The 20717-nt window shown below is 37.8% G+C and overlaps 2 long non-coding RNA genes across 7 annotated transcripts in view; one reads left to right on the top strand and one right to left on the bottom strand.

The window, feature by feature from the left end:
• Positions 1-20717, top strand: part of LOC310761459 — a 228222-nt gene that overhangs the window by 118037 nt on the left and 89468 nt on the right. The gene's annotated exons all lie outside the window — the stretch shown is intronic.
• On the bottom strand, positions 8919-12100 carry LOC310761468. Its single transcript, XR_014547515.1, has 2 exons — positions 11433-12100; positions 8919-10380 (listed from the first exon to the last, which is right to left on the bottom strand). It is a non-coding gene; the product is annotated as an uncharacterized lncRNA (long non-coding RNA).

The raw sequence follows: 20717 nt of genomic DNA, 5'->3' as shown, positions 1-20717 counted from the left end.
GGGCTGCCCTTGAAACTGACCCAGAAACTCCAGCGGGTGCAGAATGCCGCGGCGAAGACCCCTTATGGGGTCCTCGCCACGGGATCACATTCATCCAGTGCTATACCAGCTGCACTGGCTCCCGGTGGAGTACAGGATCAGGTTTAAGGTGCTGGTTTTAACCTTTAAAGCCCTATACGGCCTAGGACCCTCGTACCTACGGGACTGCCTCTCCTTGTATGCCCCACGGAGGACCTTGCCGTCTGCAAATAACAACATCCTAAAGATTCCGGGCCCCAGAGAGATCAGACTGGCCTCGACCAGAGCCAGGGCCTTTTCGGCCGTGGCGCTGGCCTGGTGGAACGCTCTCTCACAACAGACAAGGGCCCTGTGGGATTTGACATCTTTCCACAGGGCCTGCAAGATGGAGCTGTTCTGCCAGGCCTTTGGGCAGGATGCAGTTTGACTTACTTTCCTTTGTATAAAACAAGCCCGTAGGAGGCCCACAACCCGCTCACAGGTCCTTGTATGATCAGTGGAAACAGTTGGTCCTGGCAAGTATTAACCACTCTCAATTCCAACCTGATAATTGCCACCTGCCCAGATTTTAACTTGTCTGAATTAATTTTAAGATGTATTTTAATTAATTGATGTATGTTTTTATGCATATTGTGTTGTTTTTATGATGTTAGCCGCTCTGAGCCTAGTCTTGGAAGGCGGGATACAAATACATTATTATTATTATTACTACTACTACTACTACTACTACTACATTTTCGCAGCTAAATGTACATAGGTGCTCCACACAACTGGCCCTTATGATGTGGAACATCTATGTGTATTCAACTGCTTTTGTTTGGATGTTCCTTTACAGATGTTTTCGTGTATCACTGATGTGCAAATGGCCCTGCTTTCCTTTTTGCAGATGGAAAATATGGGAAGAGAACTAGGGTTTTTCTGTTGGTAGATATTCATCAGTATCTTGCAGTATCTTGCAGTTTGAGATAGCTTGCAGTTTGAGATAGTCATATCCCTTTCAACTATCAATGGTCATGCTGCTCAATCAAGAGGCCTGATTGAGCCCTTTCAGTGGGCTTGTAAGGAACAGCAAACTTGCATCTGGAACCATGAATGGGAATGGTGGATATGGAGAGTTGCAAGGGGAAAGTAGTTAGCTGGGGTTAAGCAGAGTTTATTTTACTTTTAGCGTCTATCCTTCAATTCTCGCAATTCACCTCTGAAAAGAATTCATGGCAGCCAGGATTTCTAAGCCAGAGTTAGTTGCAGGACAAGTAGCCCAACTTGACTCCTGATTGGAGCTTAAGTTTGCTAAATTTGCTTACCAGTAAATTTCATAATCAGTTTTATTTTCAATACGTATACTTAGAATTCATATTCTTATTATTGTTTTTGACAAATTATTCCCAATTGCACTTTATCTTTAACCCCTATGAATCAGCATATCTCATCCTGGTAGAGCGTTCCTTCCATACTTAGATTTCTTCTTGTCACTATTAATGAACTCCTAAGCTCTTACTTCTTTTTATAGGCTGAATGCTCTCCAGGTTCAGCTTCTAACCCTCTCCTGCAATTTTAATGGAAGGCCTGCTTCAACCTGCATCTTAATCAAAGCTAGCAGTCTTTGACTTCCATGTGTTCATGCTGTCACTTGCCAGAGAAATTCTTGTTTACACCAAATTTTCCCATTGACAGGTAAAACAGATTAAGCTGCTTTTTCTACCATGTTTTCCTTTTCAGTTTATTTCATCCACTGGGAAAGATATGTGCAAAAGGGTCATTAAAAATTACAATATAGAAAGCAAGAACTCTGTGTAGTACAAAGTTTCTTATTATGGTCAGAGGATATGTAAAAACCGTCTTTGCTTGAGTGTTTTTCAGCAAGGATGGGGATCTTGTGACCTTCCAGATGTTGTTGGACTCCAACATCCATCATACTTAACCACTGACCATGCTTGCTGGGGATGATGGGTTTGAAGTCCAACCACTTCTGAAAAGCCACAGGTTTCCCATCCATGGTTTTTGGTGATGTGTTTATCGTGAAATAGGAAGTCAGTGAGAGTATTTGCTATGAACATGAAAAATAAGTAATGTTCTGTCTTATGAGTATGCAAGTAGGGACCCAGAATGGATGGGCCTGGATACTTCAAGTAGATGTAGCATTGGTACTATTCCCTTGCAGTCCAATACAGCGCAAAAAAGTTGGGTGTGGGGCGGGTGGTAGAGAACATGAAGAGACTGAAGGAAGGCAAACCTAATAAGTAGCCACACCCTTGTGTACTTCTTGAGCTAGATAATATGACTTTCTTAAGGAGGTAGAGGGAAAACTGAATCAGAAATACAGAAATATGGAAAGGCTGTAGTTTAGGAGTAGAGCACCTGCTTTTCATGGAAAAATTCCTACATTCAGTCCCTAGCATCTTCAGTTCAGGGACGCGGGTGGCGCTGTGGGTAAAACTTCAGTGCCTAGGGCTTGCTGATCGCATGGTCGGCGGTTCGAATCCCCGTGGCGGGGTGAGCTCCCGTCTTTCGGTCCCAGCTCCTGCCCACCTAGCAGTTCAAAAGCACCCCTAAGTGCAAGTAGATAAATAGGTACCGCTTTATAGCGGGAAGGTAAACGGCGTTTCTGTGTGCTGTGCTGGTGCCGGCTTGCCACAGCAGCTTCGTCACGCTGGCCACGTGACCCGGAAGTGTCTCCGGACAGCGCTGGCCCTCGGCCTCTTAAGTGAGATGGGCGCACAACCCTAGAGTCGGACACGACTGGCCCGTACGGGCAGGGGTACCTTTACCTTTTTTACCTATCTTCAGTTAGGATGAGGAATTCTCCTGTCTGAAACCCTGAGAGCTGTTTCTACGTGGTATAATACTGAGCAAGACAGACCAAAGGTCTGACTCTGTGTAAGGCAGCTTCCTATTTTGAGAAAACGTGCTTTCTTATTCAGACCATAGGAATTGGTACTACAGTACTATGGGCTTTCCTCAGGTATACACACTCCAGAGGTTAGTCTGCATACCATAGTTCTATGTAGCTATGTAGTTTTCATTTCAATACAACTATTTTGCAACTGTTTCAGATGCAAGGTTTTTATTTTTAATTTGGGCTGCCGAAACATCTGAGGCTTGAGGGAGACCTTTGCTCCCCCAGTGCCTCTTGCATTTGCTTTCAGATCCAGAAGCTGTGGGAGAGAGCGCCAGCCCAGTAGGAAAGCTAAGGGCTATGAGGGACCAATATCTGGTGGCTTGGACAGCTATTTCCAGGCCAAGAAGGATAGGGCGGGGAATTGCATACAACTTTTCCCGCCATAGTAGCAGAAATATTGTTACAATATATTGTAAGCTGTCTTGAGAACTCTGGTAAGCAAGTAGGATATAGATACGCAAAATAAATATTCTCAGAGGTGCAAATGGCAGCGGAAGTTCCAAGTTGACTCTTACGGAGTATTGCAGTGACACAGCGATGAACAGCCACATTTATTTACTTACTGTCAGGGTTTTCAACTGTTCTGCTCTCTCCTGGTCCAGAAGCTATAAAATCTGGCAGGGGCTATCACCTGATATCCAGGCACTGCAAAAATCAGCACACACAGCTGTTCTTCTGATTTAATTGCATGCTTTTTCTAATGTGAAGAAGTTCGGTGGGGAACCCAGTCAGGATTGGGACCATCACAATCAGGATGAAAATCCCCCCAGCTACTATAAACTCCAAAATGAAAACTGTTTAGCCTATTTGGGGGTTGTGCAACCGCCACCGCAACAGTTTATGTTAGAAATAAAACATGCCCAGTTAATGTTTCCATGAAACATCATATTTTGTTTGGACCAAAGCATCAGGAATGAAACAAAGTATATTGCATCAGTTGTGTCACTACCATTACTAACTGCCTGATTAGTTTTTAAGGTAAGTTTGTGGATACTTTTCTAGACTACTGGGTTCAGATGTGTATCAAATATTTCTCATTGAATAAACTGAAAATGTTTGAAAGCGGCATGACAGACAGCATACCTGTAAATACCAGAGCAATGAGAGAATGAATAATTTTGGTGGAATAATGCAAGAGATGGACCAAGGTGAAACAGCAGAAGACCAGAGAGGAGAAGACAACATTATTTAGTTTTTGATTAGGATGATCAAGGCACACTCTTTTAGGTACACAATTTTGCTTTTTGGAGTGCTTGGAAAGTATCACGACTCTGTAATGAAAGCACCTCATATGGGATGTTTTTGATAATAGGGAACAAATGTGTGTATATTATGCAAAAACGTTTGTGAGAAAAAGTCCCTAAACTCTGTTAGTAGAGTCAGAGATGCCTATCCCCCACGTCATATTATGCATATTGAAATAAATTAATTAAATGCAACCAAACTGTGACTGCTTGTGAATGCATATTAAGAAACCATAACCTTTAAAAGATGTTATAAGAAGTCTGGACTTTCTGTAACAACCTATCATCCCATCAATGGAATGTACTTAAAAATCCTGCATTACTGGAAGGCATGGCAAGCTATTCTAGCTATTTATATATAACAAAAGTGTTAAGAGATTTGTTTTCCTTTACCATTCTCTAATAACCCCTGAAATTAAACTTTCATAATCTTTATTCAAATAAGGCCAAGACAACAATAGTAAACCTCATAAAAGGGATTTATGAATTAAGGAAAGATCTCTTCAAACCTTTAAGGTTCTTACATTACATTCAGCTAAATGTCTGAAGAGAATGTGTGTCAAAGTTTTTGAGCAAACTCTTATCTTCCTGGTCTAACCATTTTCACCTTTTATGAATATTTTTACCCTCCTTTAAATTGTTACACCATGGGAATTTGTGAGCTTTTTGCTGTTAGACTAGGGAAATTATGTTATTTTGCGTCCCTCTATTTACATTGGCTGCTAGGAAATTAAGAGCTAGATGTCTTTTATCTTTGTTATGGCTCATAATTAAACTAATAAAATTGCTGCTGCTACTACTACTATCCTCCTTCAATTCACAGTTTAGAACATAACTCTAGCCATACAATGTAAGAATATGTAATTATTTCCCCCACAACCTGAAATATATAGGATCCAATTTACTATTTTGTAGTAGTCTTCTCAAGTGGGAGAAGCATTTATAACATTTCTTGTGCAATGTTCCCTCCTTGCTTGCTGAAATGTTTTCCTCATAAAACACAATATTAAACCTCTACTTAGTATTCTGTGAAAGTGAAGGGATATGATACTGTACAAGGAACTGGAATGGACCATATGATGAATCATTCTGAGGGCTGGAGCTCAGTGGCATAGCAAATGTTTTGCATGCAGAAGGTCACAATTTCAGTCTAGCATCTGCAGGTAAAGATAGGAAGGATTCCTTTCTGATATCCAAGATACCTGGTGCCAGTCAGGACAGATTGTAAGGAGCTAGATGGACCAAGGGTTTGACACAGTATAAGACAACCTACTATCTTCCTCTCGTTTTGATGTTGTAGGGGAAATTCTGTATATTTGAACCCAGCAAGAAACAGTATTGGTAGTGAGCGGATGAGTTTAAGATTTGACGATGAAATAAATATTTAAAAATAAAACTCAGGAGAGCTTAGCTCTTGGAAATTCTGTAGGCAATTATGAACTCATGCCACAGATAAAGGTTTCTGACTGTATTCAAAGACAGTGTCTCTTTCCTGGTGGATTTTATTTAGCGGCCACATCCGCAGGTCCAAATTCAAGTTTCAGCTTTAATAAAATTGACAATACCTCTGTAGCATCATAGATGTGAAGTTATTCACTGTGGTGAGAGCTTTCATAGGTAGCATTAGATTCACAAAGTAGACTAAGACAGTGGTAGACAAAATGTATACCAGTGATACTGTTGGAGGCCAAGTGTTTGGTCTAGCCACTCAACAGGACAATACTAATTGGCTGTGTCTTGACTAATGTGTGGTAATCAGTTAATTAGAACAATTACCCAATAGGAACAATTACCCAAAATGAATATCCTCCCCAGTCTGAGGGCAGAGGGATTCAGGATCTTTGCCTCCAATCAAATGCAGAGACTTTTCAACCTGTTTTAAAGATGGCATAATATTCAATCACATACTGCTGATCTCACCTGTGTTTCAGCCCCGATTGTGACTTTTCATTATAGAATTGAAAATTCCTTATTTTTGAATATTTTTTATTTCTTGAATATTTAATCTAGCGTGCATCCATATAAAAATGCATTAAGTACTTGCAATGACAAAAGGGCAGAAGTAACAACTGCTTTTGTACCCTCAACTCAGGAAAGAAATCTTAGCATTATTGTGTAGATGGCTTCCTAAATGCATTGATGTGAACAGAATTTCTATCGATTATTAGGAACTGTCTAAACTATAACATAGAAACCTTCATAATTACAGTATGTAACTCAATGTTGCAACCAGACCTTGAGGCGGACTAACTACATGATTCTCAACATTCTGCCTTAAGAAGGAAACAAGACAACTACAAAATCTTGCAACAATTATACTGCAGGTCTGGAATGTCTTCCGCATAGAAGATGGGGAAAGTATAAGGATTCGTATTAGAAAGACTGAGGATGTTATGTGATGTACAAAACTGAACTGGGAATCATATTTTATATAACACTAGAATGTTAGAACATTTTAATGAAGTCAATGTGCAACAGATCAGGCACAGACACACAAAGTATTTTCTACACACACAGCTCAAACCAGACCTGATTGCCTTCCTCTCACCATGGCCCTTAAAAGTGGGTGCTTGGTTGGCAACATATGCCAACAATCATTAGGTGATCATTGCTGCTCCTTGTTTAGAATCCAAAGGCTTGTGATGCAGTTGGCACCAGTTTTTCTTCTTTTCGGCATTAACCCCACCACCACCTTTTCGTACCTGTTTGTGTTAAGTAGTTGTGTGACATGACAGTCAAATAGTTGTGTGTTTTTATCAGAGTGAGCGAGGAGTTGAGAGATAAGGGGTGAAGGACAGTGCCGGATTGAACCCTGTGGAGGCCCCTAGGCAGTTGAAATCTTGTGGGGGGACCTCACAGATAATCTAATACGTTTATGATTTTGCCAACCAACATTTTTAATAAACAATTTTATTTCAAGTTTAAATCAATATTATTTTGATCCGTTATCATGGGCCCCCTAAAAGGTGTGGGGCCCATGGCCTACTCCGCCTGTTTGGTAATCTGACACTAGTGAAAGAGGAGAGGAATGATGACTGAAGAAATAAAAAGTGGGGAGAGGAAGATGGTGGAGTACAAAGAGATGTGCATGATGGGGAAGGAGAGAATATAGCTAATATTGAAGAGTCACAGAGAAAACTATAATGGTGCAAAGGGCCAAAGAAAAGAGAAAAGATGAACAGAGAAGCAACACATGAGGAGACACAGAGGGCACAAGCAGCCTGTGGAAGTTCAGACAAAAATAGCAGGGGTACAAGATTCAGAGATGGGGGTCCAGAGAGACCTGGGGTGGGGAAGGGGGGTAACTGATAAAAGAGAGTGCAAACGTGTGGTGGCCCCCCCAAAAAAACAGTGCTTGTGCCACGGTGTATAAAGAGAGAAGGATGTGGGGGAGGGGCTGAAGTGTGTGAGTTTCAGATGTGCAGGGACATTAGACAGTGTTATGGTGCAACAAGAGTTAATGGATAATGGTTCAAAAAGAACTAAAATCATGTTTAAAACCCTAGCAAAAATACTCAATAAAAATGTTCGTAACATGAGCAATTTGAGTTGTGTTCTGCTCAGGACTGACCACTGGAATTCAAAACTGCAAATCGGACGATGGTCAGGTCCAAATAGCCAGGTCCAGTAAAGAATTACAGTATCATTTGCTCTACTACAGGAAGCCAGGCTGCAGTCCTCTTTGCTAAATCTGCTACTTGGGCTGCAATCCTATTAACACTTACTTGGGAGTAAGGTTCGTTGATCTTAGTGGGGCTTATTCTGAATAGACATGCAAAGTATTATGCTGTTACTGTGTGCCTGAACCCACATTCCTCCTGGATGAACAAAATGTGCTTCTTTGCAGTGCAGACACTGACCAGCTCAATCACACTTATTAGCAATACATAATGGCCAGATTACTGAGACTGTTTTCAGACTTATTCAGTCCCCCTTCCCAGTTTTTGGTGGAAATCATATTTCCATGTGAACGCACACATGTCTACATCTAAAACAATGGAAAACTATGAAATATTATGGGATGTACTGAGTGTTTGCTTTGGACAGACTCTGTTATATACAGTATGAAAGAGTTATTAATGTTAAAGTGAGCTTTAAAATTCCTTTTTCAATAGTTTCTCTTGTTGATATTCAGCTAGAATTAGCTAAAATCCAATTATATTAGTTTTTAAGCTAGCTGTGAACTAATTAGGAATAATTTTATAATGCACAACAAAGTAATTGTAGAAATAAGTTGGTTTTTTTAAAAGATATGTATTGTCCTTGGGTGTTGTGTTGCATTATACTTTAAATAGAATGGACTGTGTGATGGTAATGTTACTTTAACAGATTGATCTGTATTTGTAAGTTGGGAAGAGAGAAACTTTCACAATGTGATTCTTACAGAATTCTTTATGCAGGATAAAAAGATAATATATTCTGTTGTTTACGTGGAAATTGATAATGACTGTGATATAGAATTCCTAAAACATTTGTAATTTTGATTCGAACATTTATATTACTTTCTAAATTACAGTGAATAGTATCCCACACAAATTAATGCTTACATGAAATTGTGTCTTTGAACTAAGAGACGAGTAGGTTTATGCCATCACTGAAGGTGATTATGAATATCAGTTGTTAAAAAACAGTATATAATTGTCAAAAACTTTATGAGGATTGTTTTTTGAGCATGTTATGAAGATTAATTGTTGCCAAGTAATGAGGAAAAAATTACAAATATTAGTCAAAAGTGAAAATAAATTGACCCACTGGAGTTAAGAAAAAACTGAATTTTATTTTCAATTCAACATCACCCATCATGAAGGAAATGCATAAAGCTAGAAAGGTTTAATGTTTTTCTCCATCTCACAGCAGTTAGCTTAGGAAGAGGTCACAGAGCTTTCTTTCTTTTGGTGGGCAGCACAAGTTATTCTTATATTTTGGAAGGAGAGCTGAGAGGCCCATGCCATGAATTATCTGATTTGTAAATTCCATCACCTTGTTCCGGACTGTGAGAAGATAAAAAGGCACATACCACTGGTTCTTCAGCCAGTCTCAGACTTTTCCCTTTTCTTTTTTTGGTCTTGAATTTAGTTTCTGTTTGGGTAAAACAGTTTGCCGTAATGAAGCAAAACAAAAGAGGCTCTCACACACTTTGGATTGCCAGTGTTTCTCTGTTGTAGCTTCTAAGAGCTGCCTATTCTTCCCGGCCCACTTGATATCCTGCAGGTTGTGGCAGAACAATTCACAGGAAAAGCTTACACATTGAGCTTGCACGCTTCTTGACTCCATTCTAAACCCTTTGTTCACACCAGGGTGGCATTTTTTCACACAGCATGTGGCAGATTTGACTCCTCTCCAGCTTGTCTTATAAAATCAAAGTCTTCTTTAAAAAAAGATGGAGAGTGCGGCTCCTAGCCTCATCGAATCAAAATAGTTTTAATTAAAGATGTTTAAATTGCTTTGCTGAATTTGTAATAACCATACAGCAACAAAGGGTCAAGGGAAATAATGCAAACAGTCTTTAAACAAAAATGTTCACACTTCAAACAATGAACTAAACACTCGTTTCATATTTACTAACATAGCCAATTAATTGCAGAAAATATGCATTCTGAATTGTTATTAGCATGCAGGGCTACTATACAATAATGTAGTATTTAAAATAATATTGTTTTTTAGACTACAGTATTTTTTTTAATGAGATGTTGATCTACAATACTGTTATGCAACCTAGCTAAGATATAGTGGCATCAAATTTTACTATGTAATATGAATTTGTATGGTTAGTATAACATTCTGTTTTGTGAAACACTTTATTCAGATGCAATGATTTGCTACTAAGATAGCAGCTTTTAATGTTTTGTTTCATTAAACATAACTTGATAAAAATGAATAGTGTAGTCACAGTTTTCTAAAAGATACTATCTTAAGATTTAAATTGGAACCTTCTATTTTAGAATCTTCATGGCAGCTAAATATTTAAAGTAAATATTCTAATAAGGGTTCAGTGAAGCATATAATGACTAAAATTCAAAATGAAATAAAAATGGCTGTACTCAGTTCTTTTTCTTTAACACGTACCTCTGAAATTGACACAGATGGACATTTTGTATGAAACAATTGTTTTCAGCTTATTTGTCTTTTGAGTTGACGCCTCTTGCTCTGTACTCACCATGATAAAATAGCTTGCATTTCACTATTTCTTTTCATCCTTGCGTATTCTATGAGAAAGGGCTGCAGAAATGTTGAATTATGCCATGGCTGTTATTAAAAGGAATATAGGCAGTTTGATATTATAGATATTTGAAAGTAGTGCTTGAATATTATCGTATATATTGTTCTGAATAGTTTTTTGTAGTGACAGATTATAGAATGACATTTTTTCTTGGTAATAAAATTAGGGGATGTAACTCAATGGACAGCATCTTCCTTCAGATGTCTGGACTAATATTAATTCAAATGTTAATTTAATCTTCAATAATCTTATATGTGGACAAACAAGTTGCTAAAATGTGTAGCATGCTGTTCAGAACTGAAACTGCGTGGCATGTCATTAAGTATGAAACAAGCAAAGATAGAACTATACTATAAAACATTTATTATTTAAAACATTTCTTATTTCGATTAAGAAACCATTTTTCATCCTTACAGTCATTTAGAAGTATTTTATAATGTATACAACAATGAAGAAAACCTATAACAAGAATCTAATGTGTGCTTTCGCCCTAAACTGTTTTGGGGTATTACCATTCAAGATTCTCTGTATTCCGTTTTAGCTTAAATAATATCTTGCTACATTGTTTTGTGGCAAAACTGCAGCTTGAAGTAACAATGACAAACATATAAAATGCACCTATTTGTTAATCAAGACATATTTGCATCAAAGAAAATGAAAATGTAGAAAAAGCAATGGTTTATTATGTTTACTTGTTAAATAACTATGATCATAATAAGTAATTAATTTCCTCAAAATGTACTTTAAAAAAGAGGGAAGTGAAATAAGCAAAAGAGAATATTAAAATGAATTAGTTAAACAATTTACAGTTTAAACCATTTCCCCCTGAAAATTTCAAAAATGCAAGTAAAATAAATATGTAGTTTTAGGTACATAATGTGTTTTGGTTCTAATACATTTGCCTGTATCTGGTAAAACAATTATTCTAGTAAGTATTTTCTAATTTTAACTTCTCCAGCATCTGATAAAGCAAAGTATAGCAGGAAGATTAACAAATGAAGTTCTATGAAGCCAGATAAGTTTAGTAAGTGTATTAAAATAAGGTACCTACTTTCACAGAACAAATTTACTGAAGAAATAGCGTGATCTCATTTCATTAAGGTTCTGTCAAATGAAGAAGAAATATAAGACAAACATTCATCATTATCCACTCCAGAAAATCCCAGCTCATATTGCTTTGCATTGACTGTTTCTCTTCAGACTTTCTTCAAGTTAGCACTTCTTCCACTACGGAGAAATCCAAAATCTTCAGCAAAATCCTATTTAGGTTTACAGTGCCTTTCCAGTTTGTGGCCTGTCCTTATATTATTGGAATCAAAGTATACTGTCTCTTCTAAAATTCTCCTTGGAGTAATCCTCTTCTATTTAAGTCTGGATGAAAAGAGTATTCATTGTGAATTATGTTTCATCTGTCACAATAACCTTCTTTATTCTTTCGTGCACCTCCCCTTTGCCTTTGGCAATTAGAGAAAATAGGTATGTCTTCCAAGTACAGAGAAACTGATATCTCAAAACATACACAGATACTGATGTCATATATAGACAGTTCTTGCTAAGCAGCAGTCTGAAGAATATATAAGCCCTTTTTGATTCCGAATTTTATTAGACCAGAGTAGAGGCAAGCATACTTTACAATGAACAGATCCTGATAGTTGTCAGGGGGTTAACTTTCCCGTCCTTTTTTTGACAGCCGGTGGTCATAGAGATTTGGTCACAGTATTTGAGGATGAGCAAAACATGATTATCAACAGATTTCAGAATACGTCACTTTATGTGCTTTGGGGACTGAAGATAGTTGGTTTGTTTTCCTTTTTAAATTAAATATATTTGAATGCTTGGTTTGATTTCGAAACATTTATACATAACTTTCACAGGGTTTGTCTTTCTCTCCCCCCCCCCACCTCTTATGAAATATATTCTTTCAAATAAAAAATATGTTTGGTAGGCATTTTACTGAAGAGGGAACATTTCCATTATTTTCAGATCAAAGTTTCATTGACTTTGTGTTGAGAGAGATTAAGCTATAGTTCTCTTTTTTTACACATTTGTGAAAAATGATTTTTTCCCTTCCATTTTAAAAAAGGCAACACTTTTTCTTACTTTGTCTCTCTGAATGTGAGATGTGCTTCATTTATTTCTTCATTGAATTAGCTTTATTACTTGTAGTAGTAATCAAAGCACCAACAGTGTGATTTTAACACACTTTGGGCTGCTCATGATCACTCAGTTTTTACAGCCTTAAATCATCGATATCCAAGTACTGTGCTGAGGAGTGAACCTTAACTATGACTATGTGGAAGAAAATGACTTTAAAAGCTGAGGAGAAGAAAGGTGATGGTTGACGTAGCCTGCGAATAACGATTGTGGTTGTACAGAAGAAGCATAACATCAATATGTAACTGGATAAAATAAATGAGAAACAGATATTGAATGAAGAACACTACTTGGGAGTAAAGGAAACAGTTTGGCCCTTTGCACAGGTTTGGGCTCAAAACTGCTTGCTAAGCTATCTATTTCACACATGCAACGACAGAAGGTTCGATATTCATTCGATCGATGAGTGAAAAGGCACAATGGCAAAATCAGACGGACTTCTTTTCAAATACAGATCTCCAATGTCCCCCCACAGTCTGCAGTTGCACGGCTGGTGGTGTGGCACAGACGGAGCAAGGGTTACATCAAGGCTGTTCTCTGGACCGTGCAAACAGTCTAGACCGATGACCTGCAGCATCATGCCCTTTGAAGAAGAGACAAGTTCGGTCACGACGGAGAAAAATCAAGGCGTACCTCTTTTAACAATAGGGAGCAGCTCGTGGCTGCAAAGAGGTAAGGAGGGGTAAGGCAAAAAAAAAAAAAAGGAAGAAAGAAAGAAAAAGAAAGAAGGAAGAAGCATCTGCTTCCATGGTTACAGGCCAACTATGAGAACCTTGCTTTTAAGAGAGATGGTTCTCATGCTCCCTCACAGCCCATGTCATGCATTATAAGCAAAGGCAGGTTGAGCTGAAATCCGCATAGATATTTCAGAGTAAAATGATACGCGAGCACATGGCTCTTAGCAAAAAAAAAAAAAAAGTCACATGACTTAAGAAGCAGGCTTGTGCTGTTTCAAATAGAGGACTTCTTTTTTTTTCTTACCCAAGAGTAGGTGTAGAAGAGTGTTTGTACAAAACAAACATTCGTATGATATGTAATATTTTCAGTGTTCTTATTCTGTTAACTGAGAAAAGGTCAAGGGTTAAGGGTTTTTTGTGTGTGAAAGGGCCACAAGCCCTTTTGTTAAGAAAGCTTTAGTGAATGCCTAATAAGATTTTGCTTTTCTTTCAATCTAAACTATTATTATAAGTTTGATGAGCATGAAAATACTTAATCTCTACCACTCTGAATGGATTTTCTTCTTAAGATTTTTTTTATTATTCAGAACGGGGGTAGTTTCGTAATGTTTATTGTCCAAAACATCTTCAGTTTATTTACTTATTTTGTCGACCTTGATCTTCCTAAAATGGTTTGCAGAATGGATACAGCATTGTTTTAATTGCTTTCAATCTACAGTTAATGGTTTTTCTTTTTATAAAGAAAATGTAAATGTTGTTTTCTCCAGAATAAGGTATATATTTTTGGACAGCCATGTGTGAGTGATAACAGTATGTTCATTTAAAATATTAATTATTTTTTACCCTTGTGGTATCTGACATATTTAGAGTACTAGAACACCGTTAGCAAAATATTATTTTAATTAAGCATCTAATTATTTCTGGGGTGTCACACAACTGGGAAAATGACTTAGTTACCAAAACCTGTAAGGTCATGTTTATAATACGGAAATATTTGTGTTGGATAGTATATCATATATTGGATAATATAGATTGTATTGAGTATCTGTAAAGTTTGTACAAATATGTTGTTTTTTGTTCATGACAGTGTTTCATGGAATGCATAATTATAGAATTTAAATTAAGGTGATTAATATTTAGTAAAACACTATCATTTCTCAAGATACATTATAAAGTATTATAACTGGGAGCTCCATGGTGTGTGTTTGAAAGTAAGAATGCTTGGATGGCAATACAGTTAGTTGAATAATGATAATGCCATGCTTTTCAAGGAGAGGGGGAGTCTTTTAGTATATCATTTGGAACAGCAGGAAGTAAGAGGACTGGACAAAACAAATATATCCAAACACTTAGGAGAAATCTAAGTGTAACATAAATGTTAACAATTGTCATGTTGTCTTTAAAAATGAACCATTGGTGTTCATCAGATAATTTATGGTATATATATATTAATTATTAAGTTCTCCTTATGATTTCAGGTTCTGCAGATTCAACTTAATTTAATTAGTTTGAGCGAGGTTTTTATTTTTAATGAGACTTAATGATACTGATATACTGTATTATACTAATTATGGGATAATGCTCTATTCCTTATGTAACCAAGAAACAATAAACTTAGATTTTATACTGACTTATGAGATACTTATAATTTTTCATCCCCACAATACAGCACCAAATAACTATATATTTGCAAACATAAAAATATGCTTACTGTCAGTGATGCATGTACCATGCTTACTGTTCAGCTGAAGCTCTCTACGGTTGTATTTATTAGTTCCAAATAAAGAATCTTTAGACGAAAGACTGCACATGAAGTATTTTGCCTGTAGATTTTTTTTTAAAAAATACTAACATGTATGCAGCCAAATGCAAGGTTTATATGATCTGTGTTGTGTTTGCTTTAAGAACAGGGCTTCATTTTCCTTTTTTAAAAAAGACAGAACCTGGTGATGCTATAACGTTGAGAAGTGATGTAGTATTGTAGTATTGTAGTATTTAGTATTGTAGTGCATATACATATTATAACTTTTAGGAAGACTCAAACCATAAATATGACCCCCCCAAAAAAATGATATACATTCTTAAAACTTTTGAGTCATTGGAGGACATGAGGATATTTATGTGTATGGGACTACTTGTGCTGCGTATACTCTTTCAAACCATCCACACTCTTCTGCCATACTATATCCTCCGGATATTGATATCTCTGATCCATAGAGTAGCTTCATTGTTTATATCAATGTATTATAAGGGAAGTTAGATCAACAGTGTCGTAGAATGATCACTAATGTGGGCGCAGTGATCTCCAAGCTTCATAGTAATGAATTGTAATTGGCCAATTAATGTGCCCTAGGGTAGGTGAAGAATGAGGTATATTGCAGTGTACAGATTTAAAATTTTGTCTCAAAATATGTGATCTTAACACATAGCCTAGCTACATATTACACTTTCATGGTTTGATATTAGGTGGAATTTGATGAAGAAGGTGACAAAGGGTAAATTTCATTCAGAGGACCCGTTTGCACTAAACAGTTAAAGCAGTGTCATACCACTTTAAGCAGTTACAGCTTACTCCAAGGAATCCTGGGAACTGTGGTTTGTTTGTGCTGAGCAATGTCAGGAGACCCATATTCCCCTCACAGGTCTACAGTTCCCTTAGAGATTTTACAGTCAATAAATCTTCCCAGGGAACTTTGTGAATTGTAGCTCTGCGGGGGGAATAGAGGCCCCCTTACGACACTCAGCATCCTTAACAAACTACACTTCCTGGGATTTTGTGGGGGGAGGTATGACAGTTTAAAGTGGTATGATACTGCTTTAAATGTGTAGTGCAGAATGGACCAGAAGTCTCAGCTATCAGAACCCGGCTACGTCTCACACTGCTAGTGTATTATAAGGGGGCTCTGTGATGCAGCACATCATCACCTCCCTAACTTGAATGCTCCTGTTCCAGGTTCCAGCTAGCTATGTCCACCTTTACACTACTAAAATGCAAGGGGCTCAAGCAGGGCATTTTACTCTCCTAGCTTGCCCCCCCCCCCCGATTTTCTCAACATTTTATGGTTGCTTAACATGTTCAGTTCCTATTTCACAGTTTTAAGGGGATTTGTTCCTAGAACAATTTTCTTCTTAAAATATTTTTGTAGTTCTGGAAACCTTGGGGTGGAAACCTGCTGATACTTCCCTCTTGTTTCTTTGACACCCTAATTTGGATTCAATCCTTCTGGCACTCACCCCTTAAGTTTGCTGTTAGAAGAGGGATGTACCTGGGCTCTCAGTTTCTGGAAACAATTTGGAAGTGTTAGGGGATCCCTAGCAACCATTGGCATGCTTTCTCTAGTTTTCAGCTCTCAAAAATGGGAACTATTATTATCTCCAGCCAGCAATGAGGAAAAGGTAGGAGAGGTACCCTAGAAGATTACCACATCAAGAAAAGTCTGAAAGGACTTCTACTTTTAAGAGTTGAATATGAACTAACATTCCGTGAACTTCAGACTAGTTGTAGAGAGAAACAAGTGATGAAAACTAGTCTTCAGTGAAAGTCTATAGTAGCCAAAGAGAGAGGAGTTCTTGGCAAGTATGCCTAAGATTTCAACCTTAATCTTTCAGTTTTTGCACTTCTTTTTGTAATGTGAAAACAGTAGCATCACCTTTCTAGTTTGGCCACATTGTTTGGGAAAATGCTTAGGTCTTAAAAGTCCTATGAGTTCTTCCCTGACAACAGAGCTGCCTGCCCTCAAGCCCGTAAAGCAGTTTTCATGGCTGAGTATCCCGCAGCACCACATTTCTTTCTAGAGAACCCACTTGACCTAGTTTCTATCACTATATTATTTACTTTTTTTTGTTAAGCATGCTTAGCAAAATACAGACCTTGTTGTTAGAACCAAGTCAAAAACAACAAGTAGGCACATTAATGGTACAAAGTGTTTATTTATTAAATTGTACTTAGCATCATAGAATCATAGATTTGTAGAGTTGATACCCCAGGGTCATCTAGTTCAACTCTTGGCAATGCAGGAATCTCAACTAGATTATACATGACAGATAGTCATCCAAGCTTTACTTAAAAACCTCCAAGGAAGGTGAATTCACCACCTCTTGTGGACGTCTGTTTCACTACTGAACAGTTCTTACTGTCAGAAAGTTCTTCCTGATGTTTAGTCGGAATCTCCTTTCTTGTAACTTGAAGATCCTAGCCTGTGGAGCAGGAGGAAACAAGCTTGCTCCATCCTTCGTATGACAGCTCTTTAGATATTGGAAGATATCTTTGTGTATGACAGCTGGTAACACTCTATCCTTATGATGATGTATGATTGGACAGTAAGCTAATCAACTATCCTTTGTCATTGGTAGTAGACTGGGAGCAATAGAATACAAATTAGGGAGATCAGAAGGCCTCCATCATATGCCAATATAATAATGTTTTATAAATCTGTGGTATGGCCACACTTGGACTACTAAGTACAGTTCCAGTCAGTTCATCTCAAAAAGGACAGTGTGGAACTGGAAAAGCTTCAGAAAAGGGCAACCAAAATGACTGGAGCAACTCTTTTTATGAGGATTTTTAATTTTTTTTTAAAGGGTGAGCTTGGGGGAAGGAATGATAATGTAGAGAAGTGAATTGAGGAAAGTTTTCCTCCCTCATAATATTGAAACCCAGGACTGTTGAACGTTGGAAGATTTGGGGCACACAAAGGAGGTCCTTCGTACAGTACAAACCATGAAATTTGTTCCCACAAAATGTAGTTATGGCCACCAACTTGGCTGGCTTTAAAAACAGGTTAGACAAATTGATGGAGGGTAAGGCTATCAGAGGCTACATGTCTTGACCAGGATTCCCTTCCCCTATGTCTCTTAGTGAGAGATTTCACAGTAGCTTTGGCGCCAGGTCTTGTGGAACCTGGATGCTGTACTCTTTGCTGAAAATCATCATTTTTTTTTATTTGTTTAAAAATACCTATAGCACACTTCTTTTTGCCAAACCTAAGGCAGCTGTTATTAATGCAAGAGAATTCTGAAAACAAACAAACCAAAAACACAGCCATCAGCAATTTTCCTGCACTAATGATTTGGAAGCAATGATTTCCTGTTTAAATGACAATATTTTAAATTAAACAAACCCTTTTTAGAATATTTGTGTTGTTGGGCAAAAGTTGTCACTGTTCAGAGGGCCTTCTTGGTAGTGGCACCTGCCCTGTGGAACACCCTCCCATCAGATGTGAAGGCAATAAGCAATTATCTTATTTTTAAAAGACACCTGAAGGCAACATTTAGGGAAGTTTTTAATGTTTAATGCAGTATTGTGTTTTTAATATTTGGTTGGGAGCCACCCAGAGTGGGCGGGGTATAATTTTAATTATAATTATTTAAACAAACAAGCAAAAGCTGGAAATGTTGAAAGTGCCTTCCCTGCCTTATTGAGCCAGAACAACACTTTTCAGATAACGCTGCCATCTTATCAGAACTACATGTAAAAAAGTATATTCCCCCCCCCCCGTCAACTTGTTGTCTTTCCTGAACTCATTATTATGAAGTAAGAATGATTTGGAACCTGCTTGGAATCCTACACCCATTAACATTGTGATTCTGACTTTAGGGAGGCTTATTGACAGTCCCTTTCCAGATCTGTGGAACCCATTGATTTAGCTTATTTGCATAGTCCTGCTAACCATGCAGAGTGACTAAGACCTATTGGCTTTGTTCCTGCTAGCCCTGACTGTCATGAAGCAGTTTATTGTATTCTATACTTCCTGAATAGGGACGCAGGTGGTGCTGTGGGTTAAACCACAGAGCCTAGGACTTGCCGATCAGAAGGTCGGCAGTTCGAATCCCCACGACGGGTTGAGCTCTCGTTGTTCGGTCCCTGCTCCTGCCAACCTAGCAGTTTGAAAGCACGTCAAGTGCAAGTAGATAAATAGGTACCGCTCCGGCGGGAAGGTAAACGGCATTTCCATGTGCTGCTCTGGTTCGCCAGAAGCAGCTTAGTCATGCTGGCCACATGACCCGGAAGCTGTCTGCGGACAAATGCCGGCTCCCTAGGCCTATAGAGCGAGATGAGCGCGCAACCCCAGAGTCGGTCACGACTGGACCTAATGGTCAGGGGTCCCTTTACCTTTTCCTTTACCTTTTTATACTTCCTGAATGCTGTTCAAAGTTATGTCTGCCATCCTTAACCTGCCCACACTGGCTTTCTCTGATTAAGTGACTTATTTTTTTAAAAAAATTACAAGTTCTCTTAAACTGTCAAAAGGGAACTTGTGTTATTTCGATGTGGGAAAATCATATTTATGTGACGTCATTATGTCAGTTTAGTGATGCTTATACTTATTTTGAACATGATGTCGTATAGCAGAAGCTGATACTTGTGTCAGCGCAGACTATTTCAAGCTAAAGTTCATTCTGAAATGATAACTGTAGGGCCCATAAAGCAAAATATCATGTTAAAGAATGTCATGTCAGAATACCTCTTGGGCACTTAATCAGGTCAAAAAGTAATATAATAATGTTTTTCGCTCATTTGTCTTTCCCCTCTGAAAGCAAGGACTAGTTGGAGTCTGATCAGAATTCTGAGTCCATTAACATCTTGACAATGACTTTGGCTGATTTTTCCATTAATGCCTTACATACATTTATTACTACTTACTGGTGTACATTTAAATTCCTACTATAATTTGAATTAGGGCTCAGTAAAAATCTAATGTCAATTTTCACAATAAAAAGGGAATGTACCCCTGTTGTCAAGGCAACTAGGCTATTACTCCCCAGTCTTGGCACACAACAAAGTGTAGAGCATACTCCAAAAGAATGACTTGGTTTGCCACATAATCACAACTGATGGACTAAGTAGCATTGTACTTAGTAGTACAATAAGGAGGAATAAATAAATTGGATGCTTGAGGAACTGAATTTCTGATCCTTACCACCTCCTCCTGGATCTCCCAGATAATGTCCACCTGGAACAACATGGGGATTGGAATGTAGTTATTCTTCAGATTTCACAGATCTCCAAATTCTGTGAATTCTTGGCTCAAAAAAATGCCAAGTTGCATTAAAAATATTTTAGGAGAAAATATGTTTTGTATTGTGTAAAGTCAAAACAATATGTGTTTCAATATGTATTTTTAATAAAAGAAAAATATATGTGTATTTACATACTAATTTCATGCAGAAAGCATCAGTACAGAAATGGGATGGAAAACTTAATGAATGAACATATGTGAAATTGATACAGGCAAAAAATAGACTGACAAGGCCATTTCTAATTATCATCATGTAATCAATTGTATGTAAATTTGCTCGGGATTCTTCTAGTTTGATCCACCTCCACATTTTTCAGTAGATATTAATTTTATATTTTTGTTATTAATCTTGACCATTGATTTTCTGTATTGTCTATGAGCTTTAATCATTAGTTTTCACTGCATCATATTAATTCCTTGGCCCATTGTTCTCTGAGTCCCCCAAGTGGAACAGACAGTGGCTGAGAAAGTTCAAGAGCAAGAGGC

The sequence above is a fragment of the Podarcis filfolensis genome, assembly GCF_964270895.1.
Source record: "Podarcis filfolensis genome assembly, chromosome: 4".
NCBI lineage: Eukaryota > Metazoa > Chordata > Lepidosauria > Squamata > Lacertidae > Podarcis > Podarcis filfolensis.
The sequence above is the reverse complement of the archived record's forward strand: the minus strand, read 5'-3'. Positions and strand labels throughout refer to the sequence as shown.